Raw genomic sequence first — 13,301 nt, 5'->3', positions numbered from 1 at the left:
ACCCACCCAGCATATTATGCTCGAGTTCAAGTATAATATACCGGTCCAGCATAATATGCTGGAAGTTCATACGCAGGTGCTCCAATCTCTAGTATATTATGCTAGAACTTTCCGCTGAGTCCCAGCATAATATGCTGAAATTTCATACACAAGTGCACCGATCTCCAGTATATTATGTTGGACCGCTCCCTATTATAGCAAAATAGTGGCTATTTTTCAATGACTTTGCAAACACTGGCTATTTTTTAATGACCAGTCCGGAAACTGGCTAGCCGGTGCTATTTTTACGAAAAATTAGGCTAAATTGGTCTCAATTCTGAAGCATAAACATGTTTTTCGAATTTCAAGAATTCAATACACGATTTAGTACCCAAATCTACTCTAAATGAGCTCAAATTTGAAATATAACTTTCCGATATCATAAATAACAAATATCAATCATCAAAACAATAGTTAACAAACTCATTTTGCAACTAAGAAGAAGAAGAAACTCTAAGCACAAAGAAGAAAACAACAATAAAGAAAAAGAGAAAAGTGCATGTATCCCAAGTTGTTCAAAAATTAGGTATCAATCAAAGTTATTTTAAAAAGTGGATACAAATTCAATTGATGGTGCAAAATTGGGCGCCACATAAAAATTTGGTCCCTTTTCTTCAATGTCTCGTTACTCTATGGGCTCAGGAGGCAGGACTTTTGAATGAAAAAATTAGTTGGGCTGGTCACCTTTCAGGAAGGCTATTAGAGTTTAGCTTTATTTTAAATTTTAGTGGTAAAGTAGTCACTGATCTAATTAAATTGACTTATTTATCCCCAATAAAAACACGAAACATAACTCTAATAGTCGTTATTGGAGTTCGAAACTTTGACAAGTGAAACCTCGGTAAACTATGTTGGAATTCAAAAATTTGTTGAATTTTCAAACCTAGGAATTATTCATATTTTTTTAGCCTTTACTAGTGCAAAATCCAAAAATATTTCCTAATTTTTGAACCTTTACTAGCGCAAAATTCAGGAACGGTTCTGGTTTTTGAATTCAAAGCGTAATTCAGTAATTTTGAACCTTTACTAGTACAAAATTCAAACTCCTTAAAATAATTTCTGGTTTTTGAACCTTAACTAGTGCAAAATCCAGAAAAATTCAGGAACTCTTCATGGTTTTTGAATTTACATTATATTTCAGCAATTTTTAACCTTTAAATATAAGATCTAGGAATATTAATGATTTTTGAACCTTTACTAGTGCAAAATTCAAAAAAATAAAAAAATAAATCAAGAAACATTCATGGTTTTGGATTCAAATTATACTTCAGCAAATTTTAACTGTTAAATACAAAATTCAGAAAAAATTACTGGTTTTTGAATCCTCTGTAGTGCAAAATCCAGGAAAATTCAGCAACGATTCATGATTTTTGAATTCACATTATATTTCAGCAATTTTTAATCTTTAAACATAAAATTCAAGAAAAATTACTGATTTTTGAAATACTACTGCAAAATTCAGGAATAATTCATAGTTTATGAATTTATATTATATTTCAGCAATTTTAACTTTAATTTTAAATACAAAATTCGAGAAAATTCAAAAACAATTTATGGTTTTTGAATTGACATTATACTTCAACAATTGAGAGCTACTACTTTAGGTCATTCAAACTTCAGGAATAATTATTGAATTTTGAACTTATAAATATTCAAAGTCCAATAGTCATTTTTGGAGTTTTTCCGTATTTTAGTTAGGAATATTTTTGTTCAAACTTACATTTCGCATTAATAAATGGTTACTTTGCCAATATACTTCAAAATATGACTAAACTTTAATTGCCGGCCTAAAAAGTGGCTACTTACCAACATCATCCCTTTTGGACTCATTTGAAAATTGTATACATGTTGCCATTTATTTTAATTTTTTTCGATAAGAGCAGCATGTTGCTTCATGTCTTCTAGCTTTGTGTTTGATCTTTGTAGTCTTTTTTTTATTTTTAAATAATTTGTAATGAGACAAACCAACGTTGCAATGATTACGGGCCTATTATTTCAGAAATATCTTATATTTGCAAGAAACCTATTTACAACTCCCTTCTAAATAAGAAGCGTAAAAACCGTTTTCGCTTTCTCTCTCTCTTGTTTCATATTTTCATAGTTTTAGACTTTAACGTTTTTTGTTTATCATGAGGTGGAAATATGATGTACAATATTTATGCATCATCAACTTGAGAAAACTTTGTCACGAAGTAGGAATTTATTATTACGATATTTATATGCTACCAATCGATAAAAACATGTACTATACATCCTACTAGCATTAAGTTAGATACAGATAATCATACTACAAAATATTGTATTTGAACTCAGAGATTTCTTTATCTCAACATCGGCATTTACCAATAGAGTCAATCATTTTTTGACTAATTAATTATTTTATACTTTATAAAATAGTATGATGGCATGTTAGTTTGATCATTTTGACAAATTAATTATTCATTTGTTGTTTGTTACTTTTCACACTTTAAAAGAATTTTGGTAGAACAGTGATACATGACTAAAAATGCACGTTTTTAGTGTAGTTTCATATCATTTTGTGTGAGTTGGGAGAGATAACATGCTTAATGTCATGGGCGGCTTTCCAGCCATGCCCCATGACTCTTTGGACGCGCACTGTGGCGTCCTAGCAAGCCTTCTAATGCCTAGCGCCATGGACGGCCACGGGGTCTTGGCCGCGCCAAGTGACAAGCGCGCATGTGCCTCTGTCGCCCTATCGATATCCCTCGTCAGCGCTCAGCCGCAGGCAGATGCCTACAGTGCCGCGAGTGCAGACAACGCCGCATGCGCCGACCGTGATGCCAAAGACGCTGTTGCTGACAACGGACCTGTTTCTGCCTTGTAGAAAACTAAGTCCTTTTCATTGTAAATTTAGAGTAGTTTTATTTCATGTACTTCCATTGTTTCTCTAGCTTAGTCAAGTCTAGTCTTGTAGCTTTGGTTTATTTTTTTTAAGCATTATTAGGGGGATCAAGCAATCAAGCTTTCTAACAAGCAAACAATTCTCTGTACTAGTGTCTCTCCCCCTCGACACCGTGTTGCTTTCTGTAATAGCTTTCATTTATGCAATCAAGCTTTCTTTCATTGTCAATTCTCATTTATGTTCTCTCAATTTGCTCTTGACATTGGTTTTTCTGTATGGCACTGACAATCTAGTCTAGCGTACGGAGAGAACCTCAGTTGGCAGACAGTAACTGCACTGACATCAGTTGCTTAGCCTTAGGTCGCCCTTTCAAGGAATCTCAGGAAGGCGCCGCGTAACAGTTGGTATCAGAGCCTAGGCTCGACATCGGATGAGGGAACGCATTGCCATTACCACCATTTCTGACCATGGTGAATCATGGGGACTGCATTGCGGCCCTTGAACAGACGGTTGACGGATTACAGCCCATTGTGGATACAGTGCCTGAACTAAGAACTAGCCTAGGGCAAAAGTTGGACGACCTGGACCGCAGGGTGCTCCAGGCCAAAGTTGACATAGAAAACATCAGTCGCGACTCCGAGGGAGACCGGCAAACGGCAGTCACAGAGGCAGCCGAAATTTTTGGCAAATTCGAGGGACTCCAACAGGAGCATGCCAAGGATTTAGCTTATAGGGCACAAGAGGCAGACATGGTGACTGCCATGCAATGAACTATTGACGACTTGACAGACAAGCTCAATGTTGTCAATGCTGCTTTACAGGGCCTGCTTCGAGGCGGTGGAAACAAATCGGGGGCGCTGCGAACCCCGCTTCAGCGAACAAAAACTAAAAATTCTTGAGCCAAAGCCATACATTGGAGCTAGGAATGCCAAGGAAGTGGAGAACTTCATCTTTGATGTTGAACAACATTTCGATGCTGTTGGGGGCCTAGAAGAAGCTAAGAAGGTAGCAACTGCTGCCATGTATCTTCAGGGTGATGCTAAACTCTGGTGGCAGCTGAAGTACGAAGCCATCAGAGCCGGTGAAGATGCTCTCGAGACATGGGCAGAACTAAAGGCAGCCATACGCCTACAGTTCTTCCCCGAAAATGTTGAATACAATGCAAGGAGAAAGCTACGAGAGCTCTGCCAGACCAAATCAGTGTGGGACTACGTGCGGAAATTCTCCGCGGTCATGCTAAACATACGTGACATGGTGGACAAAGACAAGCTCTTCACCTTCCTGGAAGGTTTGAATCCTTATGCCCGCGTAGAACTACAAAGACAAAGGGTAGATACCCTGCCCAAGGCAATCCAAGCAGTTGAATGCCTTGGGGCCTATCAAATGGAAGCTCGAAAGGATAGGCCTCAACCGCCTGCCCGAGCGGGATTCAAAGGGGGCCAGCCTAGCAATGGTGGCCCTAGCGGAAGTGGGGGAGATCAGAGCTCAACCAAATCTAAGGCTCCCTCATCAAGCAACAACAGTGCTGCGTCAAACAACAATGATCGGGGGAGAAAGCCTCCTTCAGGATGCCGTCATTGCGGCGGACCACATTGGAATAATGAGTGCCCACATGCATAGATGAATGCCCAACAGGCTTTTGATGATGAGACTGATGACGACTCAGATGATGCGGGTCAGACTGAACCAGTAGGTGCCTTCAATGCAATTGTTGGCTCCATTTCTGAGGCATTAGCAGACACCAGTGCTGGTATCCGCAAGAAGAAGGACCCATGTCCAGTCACCAAGAAAGGAAAAAAGAAGGCGGATGAGAAGACTCCTCTTAAAAAGAGAGGACCTTAATGTTCATTGAGATGGAGGTGAATGGCAAGCCCATTCGGGCTATGATAGACACGGAAGCTACCCACAGCTACCTTAGTCTCGACTCAGGTGGAGCACCTTGGTCTAGTTGTAGGGAAAGTTAAAGGTCGTGTCAAGGCTATCAACTCACCTCCCCAACGAGTGGGTGGAATAGCCAAAGAGGTACCGGTGAAGCTTGGTCCTTACGAAGGAAAATTCAACCTATGAGTGGTGATCATAGATGACTTCGAGTTGATAGTTGAGTTGGAATTCCTAAGGCAAACCAACACCATGCCTGTACCATTTGCAGACATGCTACTGATGATGGGAACTAATAGGGCCAAGCCCTGCATTATCCCGTGCATGCCCATGAAGATGGACGTTTAGAACATCTCGGCCTTGTATTTGAAGAAAGGGGTCAAAAGAAATGAACCTACGTTCCTAGCAATCCTCTGCATGTCCCATTCCTGAACCCGTGAAGGAGCTACTACTGGAGTTTGAAGATGTTATGCCACAAGACATGCCAAAGAAGCTCCCGCCTAGGTGCACTATGGACCATGAAATTGAGTTGGTGTCGGGTGCGAAGACACCTGCCCGGGCGCCTTACAGAATATCACAATCCGAACTCACCGAGCTTCGGAGATAATTGATGGAAATGCTAGATACATGGATCATTGTGCCCTCTGTAGTATGCGAGATACGGGTCCCCTGTTCTATTCTAAAAGAAACATGATGGTAGTATGCGACTCTGTGTGGATTATCGAGCTCTAAACAAAATCACTGTGAAGAACACGTATCCTATTCCGCTAATGGCAGACTTGTTCGATAGACTGGGTGGTATGACGGTGTTCACCAAGATAGACCTGAAGACAGGTTATTGGCAAATTCGGATTGCAGAGGGTGATGAACACAAGACGACCTGTGTGACAAAATATGGGTCATACGACTTCCTGGTTATGCCGTTTGGCTTGACTAATGCCCCAGCTATGTTTTGCACCTTGATAAACCAAGTCTTCCGAGAGTACATTGACGAATTCGTGGTGGTCTACTTGGATGACATTGTGGTATATAGCCAAACATTGAAGGAACACCTGGTGTACTTGCGGAAGGTCCTAGCTCGATTGCGGGAGGATGAACTATATGCGAAGCTATCTAAGTGCTCCTTTGCTCAAAAGCAAATTGACTTCCTCGGATATGTCATCGAGGAAGGGCGAATCAAGATGGACCAACAGAAGATTCAAGCAATCACAGATTGGCCGCCGCCTAAGGATATCCACGCCTTGAGGGCGTTCCTTGGCCTATGCAATCTCTATCGGCGATTTGTGAAAAGCTACTCCCTCATTGCAGTACCATTGACAAAACTCCTCAAGAAGGTCACGCCTTGGAATTGGGGACCCAGGAGAGCGGAGGCCTTCAACGCATTAAAAGCGGCTGTGTCTAGTAGCCCAGTCTTGGCCCTCCCTGATCTGGCCAAGCCATTCGAGGTACAAACAGATGCATCCGACTATGCCCTCAGTGGAGTCTTGCTACAAGAAGGGCATCCTGTAGCGTGCGAGAGTCGGAAGCTGAAGGATGCAGAGCGACGCTATGTCGCCCATGAGAAAGAATTATTGGCTGTCATCCACTACTTGCGCCTTTGGAGGCACTATCTGTTGGGGACCCCGTTTGTGGTCAAACAGACAACACCGCTGTTAGCCATTTCATGACCCAGCCGAAGTTGAATGGTCGACAGGACAAGTGGCAGGAACTCCTAGCTGAATTCCACTTCAACTTGGAGTACCGAAGTGGGAAGACCAATCATGTTGCTGATGCACTCAATCGGAGAGCTGATCTAGCATCAGTGTGCCTATTCGCCACCCTAAGTGGGAGCGAAGTAGCCACCTCCATCAAGGACCAGATATAGGATCTACTCATCAAGGATCCTGCTGCACAATATTTGGTTGATTTGTTAGGACAGGGCAAGACTCACCAGTTCTACATAAAAGATGGTTTCCTGAAAGTGAAAGGGAACCGACTTTATGCTCCTAAAGGAGGAGATCTGTGAAGGACTCTTCTGGCGAAATGTAATGATACTATGTGGGCCGGCTATCCTGGTGAGGAACACACCATGGCGTTACTTTGTCGTGCATATTATTGGCCTCAAATGGCCGATGACGTTGCTTAGTATGTGAAGACTCGTCTAGTATGCCAGAAGGACAAGTCGGACCGCTTGACACAAGTGGGACTCTTGGAACCACTAGCTGTCCCAAAGAGACCTTGGGAAAGCGTTTCCTTGGATTTCATCACCGGATTGCCCAAGGTCGGAGAACTCACAACTATCTTGGTTATGGTAGATTAGTTTTCCAAGTATGCTACCTTTATTGCCACCCCACAATATATATCAGCAGAAGATGCAGCTCGACTCTTCTTCTCTCATGTCGTTAAATATTGGGGCCTGCCCAAAGACATTGTTAGTGATCGCGACTCACTCTTCACTAGCAACTTTTGAACCCAACTCCTTAAGTTCTTTGGGTCAAAGCTGAGTCACAGATCAAGTTTTCATCCGCAATCTGATGGCCAGACGGAGCGGTTCAATGGTATGTTGGAGGAATATCTCTGCCACTTTGTAACTGAATCACAGAAGAATTGGGTGAAGCTTCTGGATGCTGCTCAACTGTGTTTCAATTCACAAAAGAGCTCTAGTACAAACAAAAGCGCTTTTGAAATTGTTACCGGAAAGCAACAACTACTCCCATACACAGTCAATGCACCAAATATGTCTAAATCTCCTTGAGCTGCTAGCTTCTCAAAAGAGTGGAAGCGAAATTTGGAGATAGTGCGGAGCTATCTTGTCAAGGCTCAAAAGCGGATGAAGAGGCATGCTGATCAGAATCGTCGCTTTGTCGAATACCAGGTAGGAGACAAAGTGATGGTCAAAATTCCAAAGTGGTACTTATTTGCGGGTTCCATGACCTTCACCTATTGCAAAAATACATTGGACCCTTGTCCATTGAAAGGCGCATTGGGAAAGTTGCATACCAGGTGGATACCCCAGCTTGGTGGAAAATTTATCCTGTCTTCCATGTCAACCTCCTGAAACCTTTTCGAGAAGACACGGAGGATCCTTCACGGAGCCAGCTCACAATACCCAGTATTCGAGGTCCCAATTCAACCGGGAAAATGCATGTTAAAGCTATCCTTGATGATGGAGTGATTCATACCTCAAGGAAAGATCACCAAGAGTTTTTGGTGAAATGGCAGGGATGTGATGCAAAGGAGAATACATGGGAGAGGGGAACAAACCTCAAAGCCTAAAAGAGCCTAATTGAAGATTATATTTCAAGTAAGACGCCGAGGAAATCGCTAAATCAGGTGGGGGAGAATGTCATGAGCAGCTTTCTAGCCATGCCCCATGACTCCTTGGGCGCGCCCCGTGGCGTCCTAGCAAGCCTCCCAATGCCTAGCACCACGGATGGCCCCGTGGTCTTAGCCACGCCAAGTGACAAGCGCACATGTGCCTCTGTCGCCCCACCGATATCCCTTGCCAGCGCCCAGCTGCAGGCAGATGCCTACAGCGCCGCGTGCGCCGACCATGATGCCAAAGACGCTGCTGCTGACAATAGACCTGTTTTTGCCTTGTAGAAAACTAAGTCCTTTTCATTGTAAATATAGAGTAGTTTTATTTCATGTACTTCCATTATGTTTCTCTAGCTTAGTCAAGTCTAGTCTTGTAGCTTTGGTTTATTTTTTTTAAACATTATTAGGGGGGATCAAGCAATCAAACTTTCTAGCAAACACACAATTCTCTGTACTGGTGTCTCTCCCCCTCGACACCGTGTTGCTTTCTATAATAGCTTTTATTTATTCAATTAAGATTTCTTTCATTCTCAATTCTCATTACTGTTCTCTCAATTTGCTCTTGACATTGGTTTTCCCATACGACATTGACAATCTAATCTAGCGTACGGAGGAGACCTCAGTTGGCGGACAGTAACTGCACTAACACTAACATCAGTTGCTTAGCCTTACGTCGCCCTTCCAAGGAATCTTAGGAAGGCGCTGCGTAACATTACAAACGTGAAATATACTCATTACGTGTTTATTATGTATAGGAAAGAATTTAGATGGAAGTTGGCAAAATTAGATAATTTGATGCAAAAAGAGTAGAGATGCAAGAATTGGGAGTGTGCCATAATTGGTGCATTACCTGAAAGGTAGGCGAGAAATGGACTAGGAAATGAACCAAAAAATAATGAAATATGGAGGTTGGCACTGGACCTGGCACGCGAAAGAACAAAGAACAAAAAAAATAGTTGGGAGCGTGCCCAGGGGTCGCACATTGCACCAACCCGAGCACGCGACTCAGCTTTTCCTTTTCGAATTAGGAGAGATCAAGGACACCCCACATCAACCCTATTTGGCATAAATGCAACTTAAAGCCGTTTTTGAGGGTTAAATACTTTAGGAGGCAAGAACACACCAGGAGCAAGGCGGGGAATTCTTTTACGAGTTTTTCACTTTCTTCTTCATATTTCCATTGTTGGTTATAACTTTTTATATTGTAATCTTACATAGTATTATGAGTAGCTAAACCCATCATCTAGGGTTGATGGAACCAATTGTTGGATGAATTTTTGATTGCGTATTGATATAATTGAGTCGTTTGTACTTTTTAATTGTTCAACTATGTGCTTCTTGTGGTTAATTGAATGGCCTTTGATCTTGTGTTGCTTAAGAGAAGAGTCCTAAATAAGGTACACTTCTAATTATAGTAAGAAATCATCTAATTAACTGCTATAGATCGATCTGTTCTGAGATTCACACCACGATTCTCGGCCAATCGCGGATATCTCACCTTTTCAGTTATCAAGCCATGCTAGTGTCACTTGAAGTCTGCCTCTTTCTGTCCGCAACCGAGGTTGACCTCGGCCCGAACTGAACGTCCTAGCTCTTTGACGTGACATTCCTATCTCGACCAAAGAATGAAATTGGGTAGCCCCGATTTCCACCGTATACAAGATATAAGTAGAAGACTATTTAAAAAGTAAATATATTAAGGATAAAAAATAAATAAATTAACGAAACATATTAACTGAAACACATAACATTTTTTTGTAGATTAAACAATAGGATGAACCTTTACCATGATGGTGTCCACTCATTCAAAAGGTTTGGTGGCCAATCTTGTTGAATTTGTATTGGTTTGGTAGCCAATCTTGTTGAATTGTGAAAAGTGTGTGCAAAATTGTCAAATATTGTAGGCTTTAGAGAGTGAAGTTTTGGCTATAAAAGAAGAGCTTCAACTCTCATTTCATCACAACAACAAAGAGAGAAAAGAGAGAGAGAGCAATGTATTCCATAGACTATAAGAAAATAGTCTGTGAAGAAAAATAGAGTGTGAGAGATATTGCAGTGAGGTGAAAAAAGCAAAATAGTATTTTTTTCTTTTGAGGGTATAATGATCTTAGGAGTATTTGTACTCGTTACTACACCGTGTAAAATCCTCGCTATAGTGATATCAGTTGCTCTTCTTGGCCGTGGTTTTTCCCTTATTCAGAAGAGTTTCCACGTAAAATCTTGGTGTCATTTTTGCTGCATTTTTATTCTTGCTGATTTAACCATAACTTAGTGGTCCGCGATTATCACTAATACCACGAATATTATTTTTACGGGGTTTATTCCCAACATACCAAGTGCCAGCATGTGCACTTATCTAGTTACTTAAGGCTAGAGGTAAACCAGTAACTAGAGCACTGAGCACATAGACATATATCACACTCCTCTAAAAGGGAATGATATATCAAACATGCAAAGACAGACTAATTAATTAGATTTACTAATAAAATCATGATATACTCACAGTTTTTCAGTCTTTATAGGCCAACCAGCTTGTTGTAAAGAATAAAATCTCCTAAAACGATGAATATTAGTATATCACAAGCATATAGATGAATCACATAGTTCCTATCAATATAAGCATGAATAACGACATCTTGGCAATTTGTACCACAATCCATATATATATCTTTATATATATATATATATATATATATATATATATATATATATATATAAAGTTGGGAATAGAAAAAGTGATGTGGCACTCTCTAATGCTAGGATTCCTATTTATCTATTCTCTCATTTTTTGGCCTTTATTTCTCTAAGTATTCCCTTAAAAAAATTGCAGAAAATTAAGACACCCTATTTATCTCTTCCTTAAATGTGTATCATTAATTTCGTTCCTTATTATTGTGGCCACACCAAAAGATTGTAACGTATAAGTTACGATATTGCTTTAAACTCAAAAACTCCACTGTCAATGTATATATAGTCTTTTTTGTGAAAATGATGAATGACAATTCACTGTTAGTTGATACATACAGGTGAAATTTAGGTGGGTTCACATAGTGGTCATAGGCGGCAGAGAAGGCGGAGAATAAGGTGGTGGCTTGATTTTGCAGCGTCAAGGAGAGCCCACATGATGAGATAAAATTGTATCAGTGAATGACTGAATTCTCTTTTTACTGTATGAGAGTGTTGAATGTGGATGAAAAATGGATTGCTCGCCCGTCCGATGGTGTATCCGATGAATTAAATTAGAGAGAGACGTGTATTTGTAAAGATCGGCCCAAAAAGTTAAAGTGTAGAGTAGAGTGAAATTGTGCTAAATTTTCTTGGGACAATGAATGTTTGAGCTTCTACAGTATCTATGAGTCATGCTAATGCAATTTTACTCCTTACTGGTTATTGCTATCTTTTTTCTTGTAAAAATAAGGCTGCAATTAGCAGATCATATAGTTATGCTTATGTTGCTATATTTTTTCTTTTAAAAAGAAGGTTGCAATTAGCCGATCATATACCACGACTATCGTTAATATTCTTCCAAGATAGTGGTTGATCTCGTATGTTTACAAAAAAAAGAAGAGAATATTCACTTTTGCGATTGGTTGATATAGCATGCCGTTAATATAATATTTTGTTCTGAAACCACACTTAACACATCAATTATATATGCAATTGTAATGATTTGCCTACACAACCGATATAATTAAAATTTAGCAATAGCTAATTTCTTCATCATTAGTTAGAAGTTATTAGAATATTTGGATTTCTTTTTGTAACTCCTTAGAACTAAACTTATGTTTATTTCTAAGTTAAATTTTTAATTATTTTTATTAATTATTAATTTTTTCCAAAAATGTAAGTTAACCTGCGCGAAGCGCGGACAATTTAATTAGTATATATATATATATATATATATATAAAAGAGGCAATAGAAAAGTGAGGTGACACCTCTCTTTGGCCAAGAAACTCATTTATCTTTTTTCTCTTTTTTTGGCTTTTCCTCTCATTTTTTGTTATATTAGATGTCTTATTTCTTTTTTCCAACATGAAGAATGTAAAACGTTGCAACAATTCAACTAATGGTTACAATGATTGAATTGATATTAAAATAGGTCATTAAAGTTGCAAGGGTTGGATTGAAATAATGGGTCATTAAATTTTCATAAGTGCTTTTTGGGATGCATAATAGTCTTTCCATATTCCAAGCTTAAGTTTTAACCTCCACAAATTTCTTTTTATCCGATAATTTGTACATTATTCTGTTGAGTCAAGTGCATCTAGAAGTCCAAAAGCACTTACTGCACTTCTTGAGAAAAAACCTATATTTGAAGATCTGAAGAATTGGAAGAAGAGAAGGCAAGAGCCAAATAAAAGAAGTCACTTGGTTAGCCGAAAAAAGAAAATTAACGATAGAGATACCGGCATGGGTTTACTACATCTATTTTGAATGCAACGTTTTTTTTATGAAACAAATGTAAGACTTTTATGAGTCATTCTATAGTTCACATGTTTTCCTTCCCCATTCTCATCGGTACTTCACCAATGAGTAATTTATGGTACTACAATAGTGCCAGAGGTAATAATACATCGATAAATTGTATTATTTTATTGATTTCATATTTTGTTGACAAATAACTGTCTTTAATTTGATAATTTTTGGTTACTTAGCTTTTTGATATCCTACTCTATGGTAAATATTGAAAATATGCTAACATCGTCATCAAACATCGTGAGAGGCAGAGTATAAAGAACTTTATCAAGCCAATAGAGTGACTTATTCTTGCAACAATTTTATTCTGCTTACAAGGTTTAGGTTATCTTTATGTCAAGGGCTATATATGGAGTGGAAAGAATAACTACATGAAATATTGTAGAAGATTAGCCATAAAACGTCTTCACAAAAGTGGGTCATATTCTTCTGAGGTTTACGCTACTTGAAGAGTCTGCCATTGTTATTGAAGAAGTTCACTACATGCATGTTTGGTGCAATATCTGATTTTGAGCCTAGAACAACAGATTTTGTTAAAATGAGGTATAGAAACTCTATGTTTTAAAATATTAAAAAGCAAGAAGGTTCGGATGAATAATTACTCAAATAAGAGAGATTTTTTTGGTCAACTAAATAAGAGAAATGCATTGAATTGATTCTTTATTTCTTCAATTTCTTTTCTTTTTTCTATCCTTCTATTTCTACTTTTTTAATTAACTTTTATTTGAGAGAATTGAAAAATTGTCA

The sequence above is a fragment of the Nicotiana tabacum genome, chromosome 6 (assembly GCF_000715075.1).
Source record: "Nicotiana tabacum cultivar K326 chromosome 6, ASM71507v2, whole genome shotgun sequence".
Classification (NCBI taxonomy): domain Eukaryota; kingdom Viridiplantae; phylum Streptophyta; class Magnoliopsida; order Solanales; family Solanaceae; genus Nicotiana; species Nicotiana tabacum.
The sequence above is the reverse complement of the archived record's forward strand: the minus strand, read 5'-3'. Positions refer to the sequence as shown.